The sequence below is a fragment of the Octopus bimaculoides genome, chromosome 6 (assembly GCF_001194135.2).
Source record: "Octopus bimaculoides isolate UCB-OBI-ISO-001 chromosome 6, ASM119413v2, whole genome shotgun sequence".
NCBI classification, from domain to species: domain Eukaryota; kingdom Metazoa; phylum Mollusca; class Cephalopoda; order Octopoda; family Octopodidae; genus Octopus; species Octopus bimaculoides.
Genome location: NC_068986.1, coordinates 76,418,291 through 76,427,565, shown reverse-complemented (window position 1 = coordinate 76,427,565; position 9,275 = coordinate 76,418,291). Strand labels below are relative to the sequence as shown.

The following is a 9,275-nucleotide window of genomic DNA, read 5'->3' as shown; positions in this document are numbered from 1 at the left end:
TTAAAATGGGGAGCATTCAATGCTGATATCCATTGTAGATAAGTGGGAAAGGATGACAGAAGAGAAAGATGTGATAAAAAGAAGAAAAGTTGAAGTTCAATTCTGCTCTACACATAACAGATCTGAATACACTGAAAAGAACTAGAGCATTTAAAAGAGAAATTGGGTATCAAAGATGACAACAGGGCTCAAGAAAATGTGAACATATGTACCTAGTATAGTAGCATAATTATTTGCCAAAGGAGCTTCAAAATGTTAAAAGCTAAATTAATTACCAACAATTGCTGAGATCACATGTTTAGAAAACATGAATGAAATCATTATGTATGATTCAAAATTAAAGTCCCTTAAGTAAAGCTTTGAAATCAGAGCCTCTATTGTGGCTTATATTTGTCTTTTCTCTCATCAGTGGCATTTGTAAAATGATTAAATATTAATAGTATTCAAGTCAGTTCTTGTAACATTAGAGAGAGAAATAACACTTGATAGCTAATCTCTACTGCCATTAACAAAACAATAAAAGGAGAACTTTCAGTTTGAAACAAAAACGTCGACACTCAAATTTACCCCAAACTTTGATAAAAACCATGTTCGTACTTATTTGTGAGCAAGTAAAGGTAGAAGTCAAAATTTTCTTATTTCTTTATTGCCCACAAGGGGCTAAACATAGAGGGGACAAACAAGAACAGACAAAGGAAATAAGTCGATTACATTGACCCCAGTGCGTAACTGGTACTTAATTTATCGACCCCGAAAGGATGAAAGGCAAAGTCGACCTTGGATTTTTTTTTTTTTTTAATGCTTACAGCACCTAGGTTTTCCAAGCGGTCACCCATCTAAGTACTCACTAGGCTCAACGTTGCTTAACTTCGGTGATCGGACGAGAACCGGTGCTCTCAGCGTGATATGGCCGTAAGCGTGATATGGCCGTAACAATTCTTGTTACAGTTTTCTTAGTAAATTGTTTTATGAGTTTGCTTCCATACAAGTCATGGATACTTCAATCAAGGTAACATAAAAGAACATTAGCACTCTTTAGAGACAAACTGCTACAAGTAACCAACTGACCAGTGTCAGTGCAAGAGATAAGAAATGACACAGTAGTGAATGAGGTAAAGAGGTTTGGAAGATAAGGAGAAAGGAGGATATCAAGAAGCTAAGTAAAAAGTTAGACATTTAATTTACTTAAACAGAAGAGACACAGAGTGGAAGGGACTCTTTAGTCTTGATTGAGACAATCAAACTTTCTAGTGGTGGTCTGATTAAATTGCATCCAATCTATCAATCTATGCTATGTGTTTAATAAAAGGAAGAGCATCCTGCTGTGAAAACTATACAAAAAAAAAAAAAGACCACGCCAAATTAACATAGATAAGACAGGGACTTTTTAGTTTGTCAGACATGGCCTCTCTTGTGCAAAGGTATCAGGTTTTTGCCAGATGCAAAGGGCTATAGTAAATGATGAGGCACTGTGAGACCCGTCCAACCCATGTCAGCATGGGATAAAAAAAAGGGGCATAAGATAATAATGATGATGATGATGATGCTAATGTTAGAACTTAAAGCCAATGACAAGGAATGGAGGACTGAATTAGATATATTAAAACCACCAAGTCGGTTACTCCAACAATTCTTGAAAACATTATGATTTGTAAAACTGTTCAAACCCCATTAATATGAAAAAAACATTAGAAATGCAACATCAAATTTTTGAGAGCTTTAAATTTTGTTTTCTATGTAGGCTAATTACTGATGACTATAAAGTTAACTTTTAGAAATTGTCTGTATGAAATTAATGAATCTATATGGGAGTGGGGGGGGTGATCTGATGCTTTTAATGAACTTTACCAAGAGCTTGTTGCCAAATTACACACACATAGTGAGACATACAATGACCTTGATATTTAGAGGACAACATGATTATGAATCTAAGGTATATTGCATGTATACTTAAAACTAACATTTGTAGATGTGTTAGTGTTGATAACATGAAAAAGTCTTGAACTTTCATGTCAATTCATTTGTTTACAGGTATTACCTTTCAAACTGTCTTATTTGTAGTCTCTTCCAAATCTATGTCAGTTCAAAACCTTCAAAATTATGAAATGTAACATTTTACACCTGTGCATCGAGATACCATCTCATCTTACATTCATGAGTCAATTTCAGTGCACTTTTATTATAGAAAGTCTGTGCTATTGGGAATTGTTATTAAAAAAAAAACCCAGAATAATGACCTAAATAAAATCTAAAATTTTTCATAAACATACCTCGTGTAAACACAATTATGACCAGTGGACATATATACATCAATAAGAGAGTTCAGTAAATACAACTACTATAAAGAGTGAACACTAACATTTTGAACCTTTGCCCTTTGTCTGGGAGTGAGGAAGAACAAAAGTGGTGGTGTTGCTTTGGTTACAAGCTAGTAAATAATAAAATTATCCATGCAATCAGTCAACAAAATCTCTATCAAGTTTTACACAATTTCTGTCGACCAAGTTTCACTTGCAAAGGTTTGCTCAACCCATGGCTCTGATAGTAAACACTCGCCCAAGGTGCCATAAAGTCAGGACAAATTCAAAACTCTGAAATTGTGAAGTAAACTTCTTAACCACACAGCCTTGCCATGCATTTACAGACAGCCTCTTTGATAGAAGGCACTCACAAACACAGTAGTACAGACACATACATAGATCCAGGAGTGTGTGGGAGTATACACATATATATGCCTATAAATCAAAACAACATTTATCTTCCAGTCACATGAACACTAACTGAACTTATCAAATTCTTCTTCCAACACTCCTGATGAACATGTAGCTGTCAAGGTAACCATCACTAGTTACCTTGGCCTCCAGGTTTTACTCTATTCACTGTATACTATGCACCGTTATTACAAACATTTATCTAACCAAACTATAGCAGTTCAACCACATCACCAGAAATTAGCTGTGCATAAAATTGTGAAAATGTAGAACACATTTGACAAAATGATAAACTTTATTTTCCCCATATATATATATATATATATATATACAGCTGATTAAGGAGAAATTTAATGAAGAATGCAGGTCAGCTTTAATCCACACATGTACCACATCTTGGCAACACCACTGCCTATGGTCAGTATATACGAAGCTACAGAGTTTCTAATTGCTCTAATTATAAGACAATTGTTTCAACCTGACAAGATAATGTTCTATTCTTGAAAAACCTAATAAATATACAATCTTTTACAATTGGTTGTTGTGACATCAAAGTATATAGATTATAATATAGCTTCTTATATAACTTCAGTCATCAGTGTTTCTTACAGAAAAGATGAATGAATACTCTTTTACTTGTTTCAGTCATTTGACTGCGGCCATGCTGGAGCACCACCTTTATTCGAGCAAATTGACCCCAGGACTTATTCTTTGTAAGCCTAGTACTTATTCTATCGATCTCTTTTGCCGAACCGCTAAGTTACGGGGACGCAAAGACACCAGCATCGGTTGTCAAGCGATGCCGGGGGGACAAACACAGACACACACATATATATATATACATATATACGACAGGCTTCTTTCAGTTTCTGTCTACCAAATCCACTCAATCCACTTGGTCGGCCCGAGGCTATAGTAGAGGACACTTGCCCAAGGTGCCATGCAGTGGGACTGAACCCGAATGATAAAGTTTTTTTATTTTTATTTTATGAGAATTATCCCAAAAGTACTGCAGAAGTGAGCATAACTTTTGGTAACTAACATGGGTCATTCAAACTGAATATGTTGGTAGAGTAACTCTTCTTCTTATTTTCCTTCATTGCAAACAAAAGTTAGGTTCCATGCAAAGAAATGAATTCTTGATGAAGGAGGGGTACGGGCTGTCCAACCGCCACTGAAGGCTACAGAATGTTTATGGATATTACACAATTGACAAGAGCAATGTGCACAGATGGATGAAGAAGTTTTAAAAAATAGAAACCAGGATTCACCATGACAATGCATTACACACATTGGCAACAAAGCACACAAATGGCAAATAGGATAGGTCAGTGATTCCCCATTCACCATATAATCTGAATCTGGTGCTCTACCACTTTCACCAGTTCAGTCAAATGAAGGACAGTCTTTGGAAGGAAAGATTTGATGACAGAGATAAAGTGAAAGCAGCTGTAAAGAAGTGGATACAGCAGTTCACACTTGAATTATTTCAGAGAAAATTTGAGAGTTGGTTTCAAGGATGGAGCAAATAAGTGCATCATTTGTGATAGAGATTGAGTTGAGTAGTATCTTTTATACAGAAAAGTCACTCTACCAACTTGTGCAATTTGAATTACTGATATCACTTGATAAAAAAAAAGTTATTCCAACTTTTGCATTACTTTCAGGACAACCCTTATGCAAACAGAACAAATCAGTGTGTAACACACAGCAAATGATTTTACAGAATATATTGACAACATCCGTGTGATTGATAAAATACATACCAGTAATAACATGGATATTAACTCTTTAACACCAGCCCTTTACACAAAATATATTGTTACTACTACTAAGAAATCAATATGTTAAAGAAATACAAGATTGTTTCTTTTATTTAGTGAATTGGAATTCATTTCCAGCTATTAAAAGTAAGTGGAAGGAGGCATGAGATTAAATATCAAGTTGACATTGAAGGATGCAAATGATCCTTATCAAATAAACATTAAGTCAATATTAAACTGCATGTTCAGTTATCAGCTACTCAAATTCTGATTATTTCTCCAACACTGCGTTTCCTAACAAGTTCTGCACGTCGTCTACTGCATGGCTGTTGGATGACACTGCTACCCCATCAGGTAAAATTCCATCATCGCAATTGTCAGTGTGTAAGTAAATCATAACTGAACACAGGTATACAGGTACACAGAGCTGTCAAACTTCAGTTTCAAAACCAGTTCAAAAGAGAAGCTGTTTTTTATGTATTTGGAAGTGAAAGTGTGAAAGATAAGAAATGACTAATAGTGATGAAGCAGTTGGAATTCAGGTCACCCACCTATCGATTGTCGGCCTCAATCGGAAATGCATATAACTACTGATAGCAAGAGAAACATTATTTTAAAATATCAGTGAGGAACGAAAATTCGATTACGAATTTGGCTTAAACGATTTTAACATAGAAGTAAAAAAGAAAAAAGAGATGCAACAACAGATACATTTTGCGCACAGCATCAAGTATCTGATGGCTTGATTGAAACTGAGAACATACAATATTTTTGAAAATATACAACCATCATTTAGTTCCTTTCCTATAGCGACCAACAATTCATATATATGTATATATATAACCTTCATCTAATGATAGAGGTTATTTGATTGATACGAGTATAGAAAAAGTGAAATTAACTGTTTTTTGTTAATTTTTAAATTAATTTTAATTTCCCCCCTTGTGTCATCTACGTAATTGAGGTTCAGGAAAAGCAGGAATTTTGTATACCCCAAAACCCAGGTCAGAAGAGTTAAGAGAGTTTAGCTTCTACAGGCTGGAATCTATTTAAAAAAAACAGTTCCTGATTAAATTTGGGTGTCAGCATGACAAAAAAATCTACGATTGAAAATTAGGAAAGAAAACAATACTTTTTCATTACGTTTGAAACAACCAAAGCCTAGTCAAATTTAAAACCGGACAATCAAGAACAACAGAACATTTTAATTATATTTGTAACTGCCCCAAAATCCTGAGCTACTGTTTAGTCTCATCTCCGAAAGGTGTCGATGGCTCGTGGTTGTCCTCTGAAGAAGGACATACAGACGAAACAAACAAATAAAAACGCCGAATAAATCTACTGAAAAAATAGTCGACGAGTTTCTAATCTTTGCGGAAAACAATCTACCTTAAATCACCGTTAAATAACAGAAAATTGACGACAATTTTCACCTTTGTAGAAAGGTGTAGCGGAGAAAATAGAAAGGAGTTAACGATGTATTTATTTTTCTCTAAACTGAGGGAGTAGCAATTAGGTGATCTCAACAGGCCAAATTAACTGAGCGAGAGAGAGAGAGAGAGATAGAGAGAGAGAGTATAGCTATGCTAGAGAGTCGAGTTCATTAGGTACAAGTATCAATTAGAAATGATAAACTGTTATTTATCAATACTTCAACAGATAATATAAGAAAATGCGTAAACATTTGTTCATTCGAGACATGCCAACCCTCATCGAACAGGCCAATGCTCAAAGATGTTCCCACCAAGTCCACCACGTTTAGCCCACGCACATTGCGACTGCTCTCACATTATTTATCCAATATACCATTCTTTACAAAGACTGTACGGTGTGATAATGAGGGAATTTAGCTACTATTTCTAGTAGGTCGAGCGACCGCAGTGCAGACAGGTGAGATGGCAGCAGAAATAACCACTCGCCTGACAATAACGTCTTCTAACCTTCAAAAAGTTGGTCTTTTACTCGAATTAACGAAAGACCAAATACTTTGGATAATATTTACTGTTTGCACTGGAACTTTAATACCAAATAGATGAAAATATTTTCAGTGTCAGCCTTTTAAAACCATTTTTTGAAGTCAACAAGGAAAGACGATGAGAAGGCGTTTATAATTAACCCATCTTGATAAAAATTAAAAAAAAATTAAGCCATAGCAAGACTACTAGATTGTGTTTTCTACTTAGCATTTAATTAATGCCAACTACAAAGACAACTTATACGAATGAAACGATGCAAAAACGGTGTCTTTCCCCCAGCTATTTACAAACTGATCTTGGATTTAAGGTGTAAAACTATTTGCTTCATTTATAGTAAAATATATGGCATAAGATGTTATTTTTGTAATAAATTCTTTTGTTTTGTCTATAAAATGACCACATCAACAACCATAGTGATCAACGTGAAACTTGTGGAATTAACCGGCAAATAAACACGTGAAATTACTCTCGGTCACATATAGTTGCTTGTTTTAAAGATCGTCTTTTAAATATTGCTGTTTAGCCCAAGGTCAGCCATGATCAACTGGTCTAAGATCAAAAACATCCCAATTTTGATCATCCCGTCTTTTTTTTTTTCTGTTTTTGTATCTAGGTGATAGAATGTGATTTGAAGAGAATTTGGCGGCTATTTCTAGTATATTGAGCGACCATGTGGGCACCGCCCTGGTTACTAGTGTCTGTCTATTATCAGACTCCAACAATTAGGCAGGAACACGACGACACAAAGAAAGACGAACATAAATAACCTGACTCCATCATTCTCTGACGAAAAAGAAGTCAAAAAGAAAACAGAAATAGTGAATCAAACAATTTTAATCAACAAAACATGGATGAATATAATCGTATACACACACAAAGAAAATCAGACGGCCAGTGCCTCAACAAAGTTGCTCAATTCGTTACAAATAGCAGCCGAATCTACCTCAAATCACACCATACTATGTTAAATAAAGAAGTAAACATTGGATACTGTATACCCCGGTGTATATAAAGAAGGAATGCTTATAGCCGAAAAGTGTTTGATCATAGATTTTCTCATTTTAGGTCTGATCTAGGGCGAAACAATAACAAGAGCCACGAACGAAATAAATCTATAGAAATAAAGACATGTTGAATGAGTATAGAAGATTTCTGGCACCGAGTGTATAAATAATTATAGCTATAATTTCAGACTCTATTGAAAATTGTAAATAATATACGAGAAATAAATATATAGACTGACTGCAAGCATATTATATTGACAAGTTTCATAGAGTTTAAGAATCTGAGGATTTGTATGTATTCCGGTTTCATTTTCTGGGATTATTTTTTAAAACGGTCAATTAGGTTTATGATATTTTCACATTTAGCAACGGCATGACTATATACACACATATATGGATCGGTGTTGCTCTACTATTGTTATAAATAAAACAAAGTAGAATTTTTAAACCTTGGCTATGAAAGTTTTCGAGTTCATAAAAGGAGACACAATGCTAACAGAAAGAAAATTTGAAATACTGTGGGACGAGAAATCGGGACTAATTTTTACCATGAAATGGGCTACATATTGGAGTGTATGATGGGTGTAATGAGAAGAAAAACGTGTTGCTGCTGAAATGTATGCAGCACATTATATATATATTTATTTGTATGTATGTATGTATGGTAGAGTTTATTCGTTGGAAGCCTGAAGGATCACACGTGGCGGTACGTGAAACTCAGAGTAGCAACGAAGTCAATCCAACAACTCGTTATATCTCGATGATGCTATACTACATTCCGGTACCACATCGACTTTGTTTCCTCATACCTTTCTGAAAAATGCATGTTTTTTTTTTTACAAATGAAATTTTGCAGAGAAATGTTTTTTTTTTGGGAGGGGGGGTATAGGTTACGATGATTTTGATTACCATTAAATTTTATTTTTAAAGAGTTTAGGATCATTCTACCCCACATTCCGGCTATTGCTTAAATGGCATTTTGAAGAAATACGTTTTCGAGGACGTAGATTGCGTAATATTGATATTTCAAATATGTAAATTTGAAACAAGTGAAAAATGCTAAAGTTATGTAAATTGGCAATATCAAAGGTGAGAGGCGAGGTGATCCGAAACTCCTTCAAATTGTTTCCTTAAACTATATCAACTTAATTGTAATCTACACACTCAAAAACGCATCTCAGGAAAATTTCTTTTAATAAATGTGCAATATCAGAAAGTCATGAGGAAACCAAGTCGAGTGAGGAGAGGACCAATTCGTAGTTATATATATATATGTATATATATATGCATTACACGCTTTAATGCGTGGGCGAGGTGCAGCAATATTGAAATATTACGGGTAGATGGAAGAAATGTATTCATATAATACTGAGGAATCAAAGCAACAATAAGAATCACACTGATACACACACACATATATCTATATATATATACAAATATATATGCATGTATATACACATATCTATACACGCATATACATTTATATATACACACACGTTTATATGTAAAAATATACATATACTCTACATTTACGTATTGAGTTTTGTCATTTATTGCTTGGTGAATCAACAGAAATTTTATATATGCATATATGTATGTATGTACGTACGTAAAGGTCATCTACAGGACATTTCAAATGAGTATCGGACACAAGTATTTCATTTGAAAAAAGAAGTTATCATTATTATTATTTTATTCTTCTTATGTTTGTCATTAACAAACGTGAATGAATCTGAAGAATAACGGTAAAAATATTGAGTTCGGAATAAGTTTAGAGATAGCTGAAGACAAATATATGGTAAATAAAATGTGTGGAAACGA

The 9,275-nt window shown here is 34.3% G+C and overlaps 1 non-coding gene across 1 annotated transcript; it reads right to left on the bottom strand.

Moving 5' to 3' along the window:
- Positions 1 to 799: 799 nt before the first annotated feature.
- Positions 800 to 918, bottom strand: LOC128248184 (5S ribosomal RNA). Its single transcript, XR_008264484.1, has one exon. It is a non-coding gene; the product is annotated as a 5S ribosomal RNA (ribosomal RNA).
- Between the last annotated feature and the right edge of the window lie 8,357 nt (positions 919 to 9,275).